This window comes from Loxodonta africana, chromosome 16, assembly GCF_030014295.1.
Source record: "Loxodonta africana isolate mLoxAfr1 chromosome 16, mLoxAfr1.hap2, whole genome shotgun sequence".
Lineage (NCBI taxonomy): Eukaryota > Metazoa > Chordata > Mammalia > Proboscidea > Elephantidae > Loxodonta > Loxodonta africana.
The window spans coordinates 52,156,895-52,174,776 of record NC_087357.1 but is presented as its reverse complement, the minus strand read 5'-3'; the positions used below and the strand labels follow the sequence as shown (position 1 = coordinate 52,174,776).

Sequence of the window (17,882 nt, the reverse complement as noted above, 5' to 3'; positions counted from 1 at the left end):
ACATTGTCCAGCTTTCACATGCATATGATGTAATTGAAAATACCATGACTTGGGTCAGGCGCACCTTAGTCTTCAAGGTGACATCTTTGCTCTTCAACACTTTGAAGAGGTCCTTTGCAGCAGATTTGCCCAATGCAATGCGTCTTTTGATTTCTTGACTGCTGCTTCCATGGCTGTTGATTGTGGATCCAAGTAAAACGAAATCCTTGACAAGTTCAATCTTTTCCCCTTTTATCATGATGTTACTCGTTGGTCCAGTTGTGAAGATTTTTGTTTTCTTTATGTTGAGGTGCAATCCATACTGAAGGCAATATTAATGATATTGTTTCAGAATTTCTGCATTCTCTTGGATCAGTTTTCTTTGGAATGGGCACAAATATGGATCGTTTCCAGTCAGTTGACCAGATACCTACCTTCAAATTCCTTGGCATAGATGAGTAAGTGCTTCTAGCATTGCATCTGTTTCTTGAAACCTCTCAATTAGTATTCCATCAATTCCCAGAACCTTGTTTTTCACCAGTGCCGTCAGTGCAGCTTGGACTTCTTCCTTCAATACCATTGGTTCTTGAACATATAATACCTCCTGAAATGTTTAAAGGTTGACCAGTTCTTTATGTCATTCCACAATTTGTCTGGTCTTTGGTTGTTAGTGTTCAATGTGTCAAATATATTCTTGAGATGGTCTCTAAATTCAGGTGGGATATACTCAAGTTCATACTTTCGGTCTCGTGGGTGGTTCAAATTTTCTTCAGCTTCAACTTGAACTTGCATATGAGCCAATGAGGGTCTGTTCTTCAGTTGACACCAGTCTTGTTCTGACTGATGATACTTTGCTTCTCCATGGTCTCTTTCCACAAATGTAGTCAATTTGATTCTTGTGTATTCCATTCAGCAAGATTCATGTGTGTAGTTGCCATTTATGTTCTTAAAGAAAGATTTTTCCAATGAAAAGTAGTTGGTCTTCCAAAATTCTACCACGTGACCTCAGGTGTCATTTCTATAACCAAGACCATGTTTTACAAATATTGGTCCTTCTGCTTTGTTTCCAACTTTTTCATTCCAAGCTCCATTAATTATCAAGGCATCTTGATTGCACATTTAGTCAATTTCAGATTGCATAAGTTTGTAAAAATTTCAATTTCTTCATATTTGACATTAGTGGTTCACACATAAATTTGAATAATAGTCATATTAACTGATAGTCTTTGCAGGTGTGTGGATATTATCCTATCACTGGCAGCATTGTATTTCAGGATAGATCTTAAGATGTTCTTTTTGACAATGAATTCAACATCGTTCCTCTTCAATTTGTCATTTCTGGCATAGTATACCATATGATTGTCTGGTTCAGAATTTCCAATACCAGTCCATTTAACTCCTAATGCCAAGGATAGCAATCTTCAAGCACTGCATTTCACTTTAGACAACTTCCAATTGTCTTTGATACATACTTTGAACATTCAGTGTTCTAATTATTATTATTAAAAAGTTTGCAGTTGTTTCTTCTAATATTGAGTTGCGCCACATCAGCAAATGAAGGTCCCCAAAAGCTCGACTCCCTCCACATCATTAATGTTGACTCTACTTTTGGGAGGCTGCTCTTCCCCAGTCATCTGTTGAGTGTCTTCCAACCTGAGGGGCTCATCTTTAGCACTGTATCAGACAGTGTTCCACTGCTATCCATAAGGTTTTCACTGGTAAATATTTTCAGAAGTAGATTGCTGGGTCCTTCTTCCTAGTCTGTCTTAGTCTAAAAGCTCCATTGAGACCTGTCCACCATGGGTGACCCTGCTGGTATTTGAAATACAGGTGGCATAGCTCCCAACATCACAGAAACATACAAGGCACCACAGTAAGACAAACTGACAGATGCATGGGGGAAATTCATTTTAAAACATTTAAAAGTTCATTGTAAAACTGTCACACTTTTCCATTAATTTGTTTCGGTTTATATAAAAATAATAAGCAAAATTTATAGGCTAAAACTCTATAAATATTGCTTAGTGTTTTTATATAACCAAAAAAAGTTTGTGGAAATGTGTGACAGTTTTACAAGCCAGAAGTCCCTGGACATCTATGCGGAAATGACTTGGAGTAGGTGCTTAGAGACTTTTTTTTAATGTGTGTCTTATATTTTTCAAGTAGATCAGCAATCTTATAGTTATGTTTTTTTTGATCATATTGTAAGAGCAGTCAACAATTTTTAAAACTGCAGAATAGCAGTGTACTTTGTAAAATCCAATGTCTCAGCAGCAGTATTAGCCTTAGGAGTAAGCAGAGGCAATATGATGAAATGAGTGAGCACATAGACAGCCTCTTAGTTTCTCGTATTTTTCCCTTTGACCTATGTTGGCCATTGCTCAATCATTAACATTTAATTTCTCAGGGGCTCCGTGTTTACTCGGGGCTATATGATAAAGTGCAAATTTTCATAAAGCTTGTAACTGAATTTTTTAATTGAGATTTCTTTGTTATTCATCCATCCATCCATTCTTATTTTTGAAAGGTGTTGGGCAGAGTGGATAAAAGGAATTCGTTCTATATATTGGGATGCAGCTCAGTCAACTAATCAGTAAGCTTTCCACAGCTACAACTTTCTAATCCCAAATCAACCAAAACCAAACCAGCTTCTCTTGAGTAGATCCTGACTTACAGCGACCCTATAGGGTAAAGTAGAACTGCCCCATAGTATTTCCAAGGAATAACTGGTGGATTTTGACAGGCAACTTTTTGGTTAGTAGCCGAGCTCTTAACCGCTGTGCCACCAATGCTCCTTTCCAGTCCCAATTCCCTTTAAATAATTATTTCCTGAACTATGCATAATGAGTTTATGTTGGCATTTTCCCGCTATTTACATTGCATTACACTTTTGGTTACTTTTCTTTCTCCCTGGCTAAAATTCAAGCTTTTTAAGTACTGTGCTAGTATCCAACTACATGTATCTAGTGTCCAACAAGTATGGTGCCTGACACCTAGTATACATGGGTAAATGTTTGTTGACTGATTAAGTAAATGAATAAATAATTGATAAAAGATGAGTGATAGGTAACAGAGAGTCCCTGACAGAGCAGGAGAAAAGTGGGGTGCAGAACTCAAACTCTAGTAAAAAGACCAGATTTAATGGTCTGACTGAGGCTTGGCCCTGGACCCTCTGTTAACCCAGAACTAAAATCATTCCCAAAGCCAACTCTTCAGACAAAGAATAGACTGGACTATAAAACATAAAATGATAATCTTGAAGAACGTGCTTCTTAGTTCAAGTAGATACACTAAACTAAATTGGCAGCTCCTGTCAGGAGGTGAGATGAGAAGGAAAAAAAGGGTAGGAACTGGTTGAATGGACATGGGAAATCTGAGGTGAAAAGGTGGAATGTGTGGGCACATTATAAGGATAGCAACTAGGGTCACATAACAACGTGTGCATCAATTTTTGTGTGAGAAACTAACTTGAGCTATAAATTTTCATCTAAAGGGGAAAAAAATGAGTGATAGGTTATTTACTTTAAGGATGCTGCTGTCAGTGACAGAGATGGCATAAACATGTAACTATTATATGGCAGGGCATGTATGCCACAGGAAAGAGCTCAAGGAAAGGTATTCCTTACTATTTGCAACACAAGAGCTGATTCGGGGCCAGGTATACTACAGCCTCATAATTTTGATGATTAGTTCCTTCACAAGTACTACTTCAAATTGTGCAATGTAGCCCTTTGGGATTAAAATGCTGGGAATTGATTTTATATAGATGTGATTGCTTCTTGGGATTAAGTTTAGTGGCTGCTTATTTAGAAATATTGTATTTACATAGTTCAAAAGCAACATTAAAAATTGTTAAATGGTCATCACTCTTATTCAACATTATGCTGGAGGTTCTAGCCAGAGCAATTAGGCAATAAAAAGAAATAAAGGGCTTCAAAATTGGTAAAGAAGTAAAAGTATCCTTATTTACAGATGATATGATCTTATATACAGAAAACCCCAAAGAATCCACAAGAAAATTTCTGGAACTAATAAAATATTTCAGCAAAGTATCAGGATACATACATGGCAAAGGATATGAACAGGCACTTCACCAAAGAAAACATTCAGGTACTAACACATACATGAGGAAATACAATCATTAACCATCAGAGAAATGCAATACAAAACTACAATGTGATACCATCTCACCCCAACAAGGCTAATATTAATCCAAAAAACACAAAATAATAGATGTTGGAGAAGTTATAGAGAGACTGAAACACTTATACATTGCTGGTGAGAGCGTAAAATGGTACAACCACTTTGCAAATCGATCTGGCGCTTCCTCAAAAAGCTAGAAATAGAAGTACCAACCCATCCAGCAATCCACTTCTTGGAATATATCCTAGAGAAATAAGAGCCATCATGCGAATAGATATATGCACACCCATGTTCATTGCAGCACTGTTCACAATAGCGAAAAGATGGAAACAACCTAGGTGCCCATCAAGGGACAAATGGATAAACAAATTATAGTATACTCACACAATGGAATACTATACAAAATTTTGTCAAAGATATTTTCAAAAATACAAACAAAATTTACTACATGAATTAATTATGCCTACTCAAAATTTGATGACAATAGAAGTTTTCATTTAAGCATTTTTAAATTTTCAATGTCATTCTAATCTTGTGAAGAAAAGGGAAGAGTATATAGGATGGAAAAAAAAAAAGTTTTCGATTAAGTCCTTATGGGATAGTTTAACTATTCACCATTAGCCTTCAACTCAGATTCGACTCGACGGCACTGGGTTGTGGATGGGTTACTAACAGAGTTTCACAATCCTATTGTACATTTCAATTTTTCTGACTAGGAAAAGTATACCAATTACCTGATTTGGAAGAATAAAATACATTTTTGTTTGTTTAAACTAGCTATGTTTTTTGTTATTATTATTACTATTATTATTTGAAAGTATGCAAACTATTTCTTAAATCTCAGTGGGTTATTCATTAAAAAGAACTGCTAAAATCATTCCTTCTAGCATTTTTCTATAAGGTTAATATTTCTGGAAGAGTTCCTTTAAATTAAAATACAGAATGTAAAATCCAATACTCCAAATGTCAGATTGTTATAGTGAGCCAATTATTTACCAATCAAGGGCTTGATACCAACATTTATAGAAATTATTAAAAGCACCAAAATTAATCAGAGTAAAAGCTGGCCCAAGACCAGTTATTCTCAATCTTTTGGGGACATAAAAACGGTGGAGATTTTTTAAGAAACACATGATCAGGGATTTTATTTCAGGAAGTACAAGAAGGTGTATGAATTAATATTTATAAAAGGTTTCACAGATAATTTGAATGTGCACTAAGGGTTGAGGACCATTGTGATCAAATATAAAACTTTCCAAAGTGTCTACAAATCAGACCAATCAATGCATGAATCAGTGTGATGTCATTTTATTTTACCTTACGTTATTTAATTTGGCTAAATTTAATTTAATTGTGGCATGCTCTTCAGAAGAACTCTTCAGGGTTTTGAATAAACTGCTAGAAGACACTTGAAAGAAGACCGTGAGCCCAGAAGCCAAAACCTCCCCTCACCGAATAGAGCTCTTCAGAGTGAGGACTGGTGCCTGGAGAAGAGGACCATATGCATAGACTGCATCGGGAAGCACACCGACCGAGGAACCTAATCTGTTTATTGTCTCCTCTAAGGGACAGGGAGCCCTAGTGGCACAGTGGTTAAGAGCTCAGCTGCTAACCAAAAGGCTGGCAGTTCTAATCCGCCAGCCACTGATTGGAAACCCTATGGTGCAATTCTACTCTGTCCTATAGCCACTCCTTGGAAACCCTATGGGGCAGTTCTACTCTGTACTACAGGGTTGGTATGAGTTGTAATTGACTCGACAGCAACATGTTTGGTCGGGTTCTATAAGAGACATGTAGGGGGCAGTGGTGGTTCACCATAGAATTCTTGCCTTCCAATCAGGATAAAAAAATCAGGATCCCTAGGTTCAATTTATGGATAGTTCACCCGAAGTGCAGCCACCACTTGTCTGTCAGGGGAAGCTTGTATGTTGCTGTGATGCTGAACAGTTTTCAGCAGAACTTCCAGACTAAGATGGACTAGGAAAAAAGGGCTGGCAATCTCCTTTTAGGAATCAGCCAATTAAAACTCTGTGTGTCACAATGGTCCAGTCCACAACAGTTCATGGGGTTGGTGCAGGACCAGGCAGTGTTTTGTTCCATTGTACATGGGGTCTCCATGAGTTGGGCTGACTGAACGGCAACTAACAGTGTAAGGGGCATGACCAGTAACATGCCTATGATGAGCAAACCATTATAAGAATGGCTGGCTTTGAGCTTCATCTCTATAATTTCAGAGTCCTTGATAATCATATGAATTTTGACTTTTTTTTTTTCTGTATTCCCTAAAAACATAGCATTTAGGATCAGAAGATACTTCAAGCAACTTTTTTGAGTCCTGAGATCTTAACAAGAGAATTGTCAGTATCGCGCCCAATGCTAACTTTTGTAGGAGAGGGACATGTGGCATCTAAACCATAGGGAAAAGTTTTTAGTGGTTCTAATTCATTAACAAGGAGCCCTGGTGGTGCAGTGGTTAAGTGTGCACCTACTAACTGAAAGGTCAGTGGTTCAAATCCACCAGCTGCTCGTCAGGAGAAAGATGTGGCAGTCTTCTTCTGTAAAGATTTACAGCCTTGGAAACCTATGAGGAGTTCTACTCTGCCCTAGAGGGTCGCAATGAATCAGAATCAACTTGATGGCGATGTGTTTTTGATTTGACTTTGGTTAATTCATTAACAGAGGCGATGAAAAGAAATACTTCTCCTTTGAAAATTATTAGGCATCAAAAAACTACAAGCAAAGCATCCTATCATTATCAGTGTACTCATAGTCAGGATACTGCTTATGAAATATATTTTAAATCAAAAGCATGTAGAACTAATATAGCATTTTACATTTTATAACATATGGCATACCTAATAAATGTTCAAAAGAGATCATTGAATTGACATGCAACTTCCCTTGAGTATAAATAAAAAAGTTGTACATCAGCAAAAGAGGATAAGTACAATCAATCAATAAAACTTCCCTTCTCAATTTAGTAAACTCAGAATTGCAGAACTTTTTTTTTTTTGCTTGTTTGATAGTTTTATTATTATTATTTTAATATAGTGAGGTAAAAGATATTTATGCAATTTTGTAATTGGCCATTGGCCAGGACAATGAACTGATTCCTGCAGAAATAAATGCTTTTGTGACTTTGATGACCATAGGCAAAACTGCATAGTTACTCACTAGCAATTCCCATTAAAATCAATGTTGTATAGAATTAAATGTAGCACAAAAACATGTGTCATTGCTTTTGTTAAAATTGCCAAGTCTCATGTGGAAGCACTGGAGAACCACTTTAGAACTCTGGTTGTAAGCAAGTAGCTGACTTGTTTCTTACTACATAAATAGTCTGTTTTTCAGGTTTCCTTTTATTCTTTTCTCGTTTAAGGTGGACCTTAAAGAGAATTAGGGGAAATATAAGCGTCTAGATACTGTACAGATGTAGACTGAAAAGATTTCAATTTAGCATGGTAGATGTATTGTTAAATTCCATTACCATATCATGAATACAATGCAGTATCATTATAATTCCTATTATAAAGTTATGTACACATTTTTTGACTATAATATTATATTTCAATAAACTAACTTGGTTAATACTTAGGAAGTTGATATAATGAGATTTGATCCAGGATAGTATATCAGAAAAAGACCTGACAAGAATAAAACAGGGTGATTGAAGATATTTTAATAAAGGGATTATTTACTAGGTAAGGGCAGGGTTTAGGGACTACAACTAAGGATCATGCCTTCAGTAGCTGAGCCTAGCATTAGCAGGACATTTTTTCCATGCTCTATTCCAGTACTGTAATCCAGAAAGGGCAGGGTAGGGTATGGTTACCAGAACCTGAATTCCTAGAAAGCAGTAAAGAGAAGGTCACCTTACAGGAGTTGTAACCTGCATATTGGCGTATACATAATGAAGACTGTATAATTGTTAATGTTGTCGTGTGTACCCCTCAGTGATTTCTGACTCATAGTGACCCTAATTATTTATAGTGTCTTTTAAATGTCTTTTTTTTTTTTTTAATTGTATTTTGGGTGAAAGTTTACCTAACAAATTAGGTTTTAAATGAATCATTTCTTTTATAAGGATCAGTAAAAAGCTGGTTCCTATGAGGCAGATGTCAAGGATGTCCCAAATGTCCAATTTTTCCAAGCTGTTGTACCACTCCATCATCTCTAAAATCAACTAGTCTCTCTCCCCTCAGTAATCTCCCTCCTGTCTTTGGGTTCCCTAATTCACTGCAGTGTCTCACAGAGCTCACAAACTGTATGAAGAAGATGACTCATGTGTTTGTGAAGACTGGAAAGTCCCAAATTCATGGGTCAGGTGTAGGCTTCTTCCAACCCACATGGCTGCAGGGGCTGAGGAACACAAACTGGCAGTTCAGACCACAGGCTACTGGCTTACAATGCTACAGAAGCTGGCGAATCAGGTCACATGATAAGCCGCTGGCCCGAAGGGCTGTGAAGGTCGGCAAATCCCAGAATCAGAAGGTCAGACAGCAGACCTCTGAGGAGGTCAACTGATCACAAACTGGGTGCAGAATCCAGTTGCTGAGAGAGAGAGCCTCACCAGGACACACATACATCTTAGATGCAGGCCACACCCTAGGGAAGGGCATGACTTTAGTAAGGGTGGGGCTTGAGTTATGCCTTCCTGCAAGACTGGGACCCAAGACACACCTGACACCAATCCTGCCTCTTCAACATGTAGAGATCAGGATCCACAGCACATAAAACGGAGGACAACCACACAATACCAGGAATCATGGCCCAGCCAAGTCAACACATAACCCTAACCATCACAGGATCCATATACCTTATTTGCATAGCCTCACTTAATCACTGTGTGTGAGTCACAAAGACCATGGCTGGAAGGGCCCTATTAAGTAATTTATTGCACCGCAGGTTCCCGTTTAACAATTATAACACGTATTGTTCAGAGACATCGGTTACATTTTTCACATTGTTCTAACATTGTCATTAAGCCCCTTCTGGATGTTTCCCTTCCAGTAATCTGGTTTCTCTGTCTCCTTACCCCTTCATCTTTGCTATAGTTGTTGACCATTTGGTCTAATTTAGATGATTTTTTAAAGGTGTGCAGTAATCATTGTTAATATTCTTTATTTTATGAGCCAATCTATTATTTAACTACAAGGTACCCTCAGGAAGTACTTTCAGTTAAAGGTTTATGGAGTGTCTTAGGACAAATGTCAAGGAGACCTCTGTAGTCCCAACTGGTCCAGTAAGTGTGGAATTTTTTAAAGAATTTAACTTCTGTTCTGCATTTTTCTCCCGTTCTATCAGGATCCATCTATTGCAGCCCTGATCAGAACGGTCTTTATTAATAGCTGGACACCATCTAACTCTTTTGGTCTCAGTGTAAATGAGGCCATGATTTGCTTAGTCTGTTAGCCCTGTAGACTAGTTTCTTCTCTGAGCCTTTGGTTTCTTTCCTTCTCTTTTGTTTGGACCTGAGACTGTTAATTAAATCTTAGATGGCCATTTATAAACTTCTAAGGCCCCTAAATGTCTTTTTGATTTGGGAAAATTTTCACTACAAGGCAGAAAGCTAGAAACTGTTTTTTGGCAACTGGCTCAGAATTCCCCTTCAGAGAAAATGAATGAAAGGAAATTGTTCAAAATACAGTGCTTTGTTAGATTTGGAACACATTAATACTGAGTTTTGCATTTTATGTGTACCAACTGGTGTTAAAAAAAAAAATTTTTACTGACTCTTAATTTTTTTCTTTTAAATTTGTTCGTGTGTAATGGTAAAGAAGAGGCAGAAGAAAAATAGCTTAATGCAGAGTCAGCCTCAGAACTCATATTAACCATTTTTTATTAAAAATCAAAAAAAGTAAGACAGTATATTCTTTATTTATTTATTTATTTATTACTAAACAAGTACTATGATATTTTACGTTTGAGTATATGAGGAAGTACTTCTGTTGAGGGGAGATGTGGCAAGAACATGGTTTTAGGGTCCTCATTTATCCACTACTAAAATTGGAATATATATGTTATAGTATAGATGCTATATTATATATATGTTATAATGTATCTATATGTAAAATTGTACTCCAGAAGATGCATTTAAAAAAAGATAAACTCGTTGCCATAGACTCAATTCCAACTCGTAGCAAACCTGTAGGACAGAGCAGAACTGTCCCTTAGGATTTCCAAGGAGCAGCTGGTAGATTTGAACTGCCAACTTTTTGGTTAATAGCCATGCTCTTTAACCACCGCACCACCAGGTCTCCATAACCCATTGCCAACATGGTATAATTTGAATAAAAAGTAAAGTAATAAGGCATCAATATATAAATATAGCCAAATAGAACATCAGATTATAATTATAATCTTTGATTTACAGATGGAAAATTAAAACTTTAAAAGGTATATGATTTCCTCATGGATTCAAAACTAGCAGGAGTCTGAGTTTTTACCTGCCTCTTCTACCGCTGCCGGGTGTAATCACATGAACAGAAAATATAATGAACTACAATAGAGAAGTGAGCCTTTCTTTCTCTCTTATTCTTCACTGATTTTCTGCTTGAACTCAACATTTCTTTTGGGGAATTTTCATAACGTTTCCCATAGTCCAGAAAGTAAAACCTATTAATTTATTAAATAGTAAAGGAACTAAAGCTCACTGCAATAACACTTGAATCAGCAGCCAGCTCCATAGTGGATTCCGTTTGGAAGTGCCTAGAATGAACATTGCCATTATCATCAAAACACATTTAGTAAGTTTGCATAGGCAATAAATCTACAGAGTGCTTGACCTCCAGGAGTGTACTGCCACTCAAATGTAAAGTGAGAACTTGATAAAAGTAAGCTTTTCGCACAAGGAATGAACTCCCTTTTAAGTTCCCCTTTTTTTACTTTCCCTCTATAGCAGAAAGCAAAGAATTGAATTTGTGATTTTTAGAACTTAAATTGTTAATCGGGAAGTTCTAAAAATCACAAATTCAATTCCTTGCTTTCCGCTATGGAGATAGGAATAGTGCTGCTCTTCTGTTACTAAGTGGTGAACTATGGGATAGAGTCAGTTCTCTGTGATTCTCCTCCTGTTTGATGTTATTAATAATATTACTAATAATAGCTATTACCTGTTAGAATGTAAGTGCGAGAAAGAGCAAGAGATTTCGTCTGCATTTTGAACTACTGTATCCTAACACATAGTAGGTACTCAATACACGTTTGGCAATTAATGAATGAATTATTGCAGCTTCTTATATAACATAGTATTTTCTGATGTAGTTCTCATAATAAACCTGGATAGCATTATTGAAGCACTGTTATAGATGAACAAACAGGAGCTGGGGGAGTATAAATAACTTGCCCAAGTCCCCCGAAATAATCAGTTCAAGAAACTATTTGAAACCAAGTACGTCTTACTCCTGGAAACCCTGGTGGCATAGTGGTTAAGGGCTATGTCTGCTAACCCAAAGACTGGCAGTTTGAATTCATCAGTTGCTCCTTGGAAAACTCTATGGGACAGCTCTACTCTGTCCTACGGGGTTGCTATGAGTTGGAATTGGCTCAACGACATAAGGTATAGAGGTATAGGCTAAGCCATTGTGCTTAGCCTCTGTTCTTCAATTCACACCCTTCTGCTTGCCTATTCACTGAGAAGTCCTGGCATCATTCATTCAGAAAATTTTCAGATCTTTCATTTCTTTTCATTCTTAAAGTCTGTTCTCAGGTCTGGATCCTAAATATTTCTGTCTGAGCTAATATAGCAGGTCCTTTTGAAGACAGGTCTAGCAGAATGTAAAATAGGCGAAGTGCGTTTTTAACATTACTTTATCTCATCTTTTGACACCAAGCTTATCCCATCTCCTTGCACCCAACGATTCATGAATCCTACTTTATTTCCCACTTCCACATTTTTTTAGATTATCTAGCTTATTAACCCATATTGATGCAATAAGTGAGTACTAATGGGTTAGTATGTTGCCTTTCCAGGTGTTATAATTGCATTTTAATGAGAATATTGTGAAGTTAATATATTAATCCTCTGCACTGCCTCTAATGATGAGATTTTTCATACGTTGGAACATTTAACAGAAAATCCACTCAAGCTTACCCCCAGGAAGCCACTTCTCTGCACCTCTTCAAATTGTGTCTGTTTTCTCACACTTCTTGCCCTTCACAAAAAGGTTGAACTGGTGTCTTCTTCCTCTACCCATGTGCTAAAACTCCTGCTCTTTTGAGACCCATGTTTCCCTTTGTGCAAGTCCATCTTCTCAGCAGTCTATCCTCATTAAAAAGTTGGGCTCAAAGTTCTTCCTCTCATCCTCATTAAAAACTTGGGTTCAAAGTTTTTCCTCTACCTCCAGTCCTCTTATCATCCTTGTGCCTTTACTATCTGCACCATGATAATATGTTTGACACACTGGCTTCTTAGTTCCTCGATCTTCTTATTTTTGATGACTGTCTTCAATCTACCTTGAGTACTCACAATCCAGTGTCCAGCCTTAGAACTCAACAGAACTGGAATTAGGATGAGGCAAATAAGGCACTTGCTTTTTGTACAAACATTTTAAGAGGCTGCTAAAAATCTCAATACTTAAGATAAATGAAATTTTAATGTAATTTTTTTTTAAATGTAAAAATTGTTACAAAGACCCCATAGTAAACATTATACTGAATTTTTTAATAAGGGGTAGATCAGTAATTGAAGTTAAATGCAAAAAAATTATATAAGATTGTCACGCTTAGTCAAGAGGAATTTTCAAACATAACAGCTCTCCCAATTGAAAATGAGGTAAGCAAAAAAAGTAGATTTTGAAAATATCCTTGATGAGTCTGCTTCCATTAAAGCCAGGAAAGTAAAATTTAATAAATCCTGGGTTTGGCATAAATAAAATACTTAAGAAGGTGGTGTGTTTTGACCTCAAATTCTCATAAAAAGATCAGACTTAATGGTCTACTGAGACTAGAGGGACCCAGAGGTCATGGTCCTCAGACCCTTAGTTAGCCCCAGACTGGAACCATTCCCGAAGCCAACTCTTCAGACAGGGATTGGACTGGGTGATAAGACAGAAAATACTGGTGAGGAGTGAGCTTCTTGGCTGTAGTAGACACATAAGACAATGTGGGCAACTCCTATCTAGAGGCGAGATGAGAAGACAGAGGGAGATAGGAGCTGGGTGAATGGGCATAGGGAATACAGGGTAGACAGGAGGAGTGTGCTGTCTCATTACGGGGAGAGCAGCTAGGAGTACATGGCAAGGTGTGTATAAGTTTTTGTATGAGAGACTAACTTGGTTTGTAAACTTTGGCTTGAAGCACAATAAACTTAAAAAAAGGTGTGTTTCAATGTCAAACCCTACTGTCTTAGTCATATAGTGCTGCCGTAACAGATATATCATAGATGGGTGATTTTAACAAACAGAAATTTGTATCCTTACACATTAGGAGGCTACCCACTACCCACTGCTGTAAAGTAGATCCTGACATGTTGCAACCCTACAGGACAGAGTAGAACTGCCCCATAGGGTTTCCAAGGCTATCAATTTTTTGGAAGCAGACTGCCACACCTCTCTCTCGCAGAACAGCTGATAGGTTCAGAACCCTGACCTTTTGGTTAGTAGATGGGTTTGTTAAACACTGTGCCACCAGAGCTCCTTAGGAGGCTAGAAGTCCAAATTCAGAGTGCTGGCTGTAGGGAAAGGCTTTCTCTCTGTCAGCTCTGGAGGAAGGTCCTTGTCTCTTTCGACCTGCTGCTCTTGGGGATATCTTCATGTGGCTTGGCATCTATCTTCCCCCAACTCTGCTTCCTTGCTTGCTTTTGCGATCTCTTTTATGTCTCAAAAGGGATTGATTTAAGACACTCCCTATACTAATGCTACTCATTAACATAACAAAGAAAACTCATTCCCAAGTGGGCTTATAACCACAGCTATAAGGGTAAGGATTTACAATACATATTTTGGGGGAACAAAATTCAATCCGTAACAGCTACTTTTCAATTTTTCGTTATTTTCTCAACTAATTTAATATTCTGAAAAATATAACTATTAAAAATCACATAAAATATGTATAAAGCATCTCACATATTTCTTTTGCCTTAATCTCCAAAAGGTTCCACATGTCACTGTCTAATACCAGTTTTAAGTGCTCCATCGTGTCAGTGTCATTTCTTACACCACTGTCTATTCCTGAAATCGTGAGATACACACATAAACACAAAGATAACTTTGTTAGACTGGCACTGGGATTCTGTGCCCCTTTTTTGTTTGTTTGTTTGTTTGTTTAAGGCTGATTGCATCCTCCCCCCCATGTAGTAATATGGGTTAAAAACAAAAACCCGTTGCCTTCGAGCTGATTCTGACTCATAGTGACGCTGTAAGACGGAGTAGAACTGCCCCACAGAGTTTTCAAGGAGCGCCTGGTAGATTTGAACTGCCGACCTTTTGGTTAACAGCCATAGCACTTAACCACTGCACCACCAGGGTTTCCGTAATACGAGTTACTGCCTTTTAACTGTACATTTTACCTAAAAGCCCGGAGAGTGTTGGAAGTCAACATAATCTCTGACTCCCAGTGGCATTAAGATTGCCAGCTACAAGAAATCTACTTCTGAGACTTTTGTGTGTCTTAAAATCCTGAGCAAGAAACTCTAAAAGATTCTTAGTTTATTTGATAAATTATTTAATGACACAAATTTTTCAGTCTTTCTTTAAGGTTTGTTTGTGCAGTGTTTCCAGCATTTTAGGGGCTTCCTTGAAGTGGAATGATCCCAGTCAGACCTATTGTCCAAGTCTATTGTCTAAGCCTTTAACTTCAAGCTTGGTCTGGAAATCCCCAAAACTCAACCCTGCACAGGAAAAATTACTGTAGTTCTTTTTGTATAAACTTCACTAATAATTCATTGCAACATAATCATCTACCCCAATCTCCGTTTCCCTGACATCTGCTTACTGGAATAAAACACTTTAAAATAAATTAATCACCCTAAGTGCTATTGGAATGGAAACCCTGGTGGAGAAGTGGCTAAGAGCTGCAGCTGTTAACTAAAAGGATGGCAGTTTGAATCCACCAGGCACTACTTGGAAACCCTATGGGGCAGTTCTACTCCGTCCTTTAGGGTCCCTTTAAGTTGGAATCAACTCTCGACGACAATGGGTTTTATGTGCTATTGGCGCAGTGGTTAAGTGTTTGGCTGCTAAGCAAAAGGTCAGCAGTCCAAATACACCAGCTGCTCCTTGAAAACTCTGTCCTATAGGGTTACTGTGAGTCCAAATCAACTCCATAGCAACGGGTTTTGCTTTTTTTTATTTTGGAAAAATAGATATATCTGTTCTTTTACAAATATGTGAGACATTTTGATTCTAGGGGGTTTTTATATTGCAAAAGTTTCCCATGAAAGTTCATAAATGAAATTTTTTATGACCATCAAGCAAGAACGATTAAAAACAACAGATGACTGAATGGTTTATTGCACTTAAATATTGCTATCCCGTTATTATTCACAATAAAAATTTTAGTGTATTTTCCAGTATATATGTGTGTATATGTTATAGAGAGAGAGAGAGAAAGAGAGAGCCTTGGTGGCACAGTGGTTAAAAGCTTAGCTGCTAACCAAAAGGTCGACAGTTGGTATCCACCATCTGCTCCTTGGAAGCCCTACGGGGCAGTTCTACTCTGTCCTATATAATCACTGTGAATTGTAATCAACTCGAAGGCAACAGGCTTGGTTTAGTTATATCTATATTGGAATATGAATATATAATATGTATGTATTTTATATCTGTATATATACACATATAGATATAAAATACATACACATTATATATTCATATTCCAATATGAGATATATTTACACATACATGTATTTGCATCCTATATTGCTTTTATGTTGTGAAAAAGCTAATTTCAAATCTGCATTAAACTATGTTGAATAAAAAGTCTGAGTGAAGGAGTTCTGGTGGACTTGTTTACAAAAACGTGGCCAGTGTCTTTTTTGGCTTTAAAATCTCAGGAAGGGCACTTCGAATGGCTTAGTGTTTGCATATTTCAACACCAGAGCATAGCAATAGACTCTGGTATCCACTGTAAGATGTTGTTCAGCTACCAGAGCATCAAGTCTCTTCAGTAGGTCATTCTTTGGAAAGGAAGTTACTTCCACAAATTCACCATCCCCAGGCTTTGGCTCTTTGTTGTCGTTTTTAGGTGCCGTCGCATCAGTTCTAACTCATAGCAACCCTATGCACAATAGAACGAAACACTGCCTGATCCTGCGCCATCCTTGTAATTGTTGCTATGTTTGACCCCATTGTTGCAGCCACTGTGTCAATCCATCTCATTGAGGGGCTTCCCCTTTTTCCTTGACCCCCTACTTTACTAAGCATGATGTCATTCTCCGGGAACTGATCCCTCCAGATAACATGTCCAAAGTATGTGAGATGTAGTCTCTCCATCTTTGCTTCTAAGGAGCATTCTGGTCATACTTCTTCCAAGACAGTTTTGTTCATTCTTTTTGTCAGTCCATGGTATATTCAATATTCTTTGCCAACACCACAGTTCAAAGGCGTCAGTTCTTCTTTGGTCTTCCTTATTCATTGTTCAGCTTTCACACGCATAAAAAAAAAAAAAAAGGCGATTGAAAATATCATGGCTTGGGTTAGGTCCACCTTAGTCTTCAAGGTGACATCTTCACTTTTCGACACTTTGTAAAGGTCTTTTTGCAGCTGATTTGCCCAATGCAATGTGTCTTCTGATTTCTCGACTGCAGCTTCCATGGGTTGATTGTGAATCCAAGTAAAATGAAGTCCTTGACAACCTCAATCTTTTCAGCTCAACATAGAGAAAGCAAAATACCCTCACAACTGGACCAATAAGCAGTACCATGATAAACAGAGAAAAGACTGGGGCTTTGGCTTAGGTCTTACATTTTCAAGATCATCCCCATTAATGATACTGCTATGATATGCACCGTACAATTTGACAAACCTGGATCCATACATACAACTGGAGAACATTCAACAATGTCACTTTTATAACCAGTTCCTTCCTCAAGCTCTGGAAGAGCAGCTACTTCTGGGCTCTCATTATCGTCCATGAGGCCTGCAGAGAATTCTGTGCAGTAGCCACCCCTTGGTGATCTAAGCTGTTTCATCAGAACAGTACATTCATAATGAAGAATTCTTTGCAGCACTGGGATAATTGCCACACCATAGACAGACTGTCTTTTCCTGGTTGTACATTTCACAGTATCCCAAGTTCTAGTTTTACCAGTAGGATCCATGTAATTTTTTTTTTTTTTTCAAGCTTGATGCATTTTGCTTCTGAAATTAACTCCTCTAAAATAACAGACTGGTTGTTTGAGAAGAATCCATTGGTTCTTGGTTTTCCGTTTTCAAACTAGTTAGTCTTTACAGTACTCAGGTAAGAAGTTCATGTTCGAGGTGTACATATACATGTAAAACGAAACCAAGCCTGTTGCCGTGGAGTCAATTCTGGCGTATAGCAACCCTATAGGACAGCACAGAATGTCCCCCTAGGGTTTCCAAGAAGCAGCTGGCGGATTCCAGCTGTTGACCTTTTGGTTAGCAGCAGAGCTCTTAACCACTCCGCCACCAGGGCTCCTTGTATATACATACATGCATGTATGTACATATATATGTGTGTGTATATATTTATAAAATATATATATATATATAAACATTGTAAACAGTTTTGCACTTATGCCAAACTATCTAACTGTATATTGTTTCTACCTCAGCACGTACCTTTTAATTTTGGTATAT

At 37.6% G+C, this 17,882-nt stretch overlaps 1 protein-coding gene and 1 pseudogene across 17 annotated transcripts in view; one reads left to right on the top strand and one right to left on the bottom strand.

Moving 5' to 3' along the window:
- PCDH15 (protocadherin related 15) overlaps positions 1-17,882 on the top strand; it is an 853,216-nt gene that overhangs the window by 51,277 nt on the left and 784,057 nt on the right. The window lies entirely within an intron of this gene.
- LOC100665681 (ADP-sugar pyrophosphatase-like) lies at positions 16,080-17,651 on the bottom strand (annotated as a pseudogene).